The sequence below is a fragment of the Galeopterus variegatus genome, unplaced genomic scaffold (assembly GCF_000696425.1).
Source record: "Galeopterus variegatus unplaced genomic scaffold, G_variegatus-3.0.2 Scaffold373, whole genome shotgun sequence".
NCBI classification, from domain to species: Eukaryota; Metazoa; Chordata; class Mammalia; order Dermoptera; family Cynocephalidae; genus Galeopterus; species Galeopterus variegatus.
In genome coordinates, this window is record NW_007726484.1 from 39,106 (window position 1) to 39,773 (window position 668).

The window sequence follows — 668 nt, forward strand, 5'->3', positions numbered from 1 at the left end:
AATCAAAACTACACTGAGATACCATCTCAACCCAGTTAGGATGGCTAAAATCCAAAAGACTGTGAATGATAAATGCTGACGTGGTTGCAGAGAAAAAGGAACTCTCATACATTGTTGGTGGGACTGCAAAATGGTGCAGCCTCTATGGAGAATGGTATGGAGGTTCCTCAAACAATTGCAGATAGATCAACCATATGACCCAGCTATCCCACTGCTGGGAATATACCCAGTAGAATGGAAATCATCAAGTCGAAGGTATACCTATTCTCCAGTGTTCACTGCAGCACTCTACAATAGCTAAGAGCTGGAACCAGCCCAAATGTCCATCATCAGATGAGTGGATATGGAAAATGTGGTATATCTACACAATGGAATACTACTCTGCTATAAAAAAAGAATGAAATACTGCTAGGTCCAACATGGATGGACCTAGAATTATATTAAGTCAAACGAGTCAGGCACAGAAAGAGAAATATCACATGTTCTCACTTATTTGTGGTAGCTAAAAATCAATCAATAAATACACAAATAAATGGGGGGTGGGGAAGAAGACACAACAGTTGCAATTCCTTGAAGTTGATACATCAAGAGAACAGATATGAGGTGGTTGGGAGGGAGGGAGGGAGGGAGGAGGAGGAGGAGGAGGAGGAGGGAGGGAGGGAGGTTTT

At 42.2% G+C, this 668-nt stretch overlaps 1 protein-coding gene across 3 annotated transcripts in view; it reads right to left on the reverse strand.

Moving 5' to 3' along the window:
* Positions 1-668, reverse strand: part of IPO8 (importin 8) — a 63,380-nt gene that overhangs the window by 11,595 nt on the left and 51,117 nt on the right. The gene's annotated exons all lie outside the window — the stretch shown is intronic.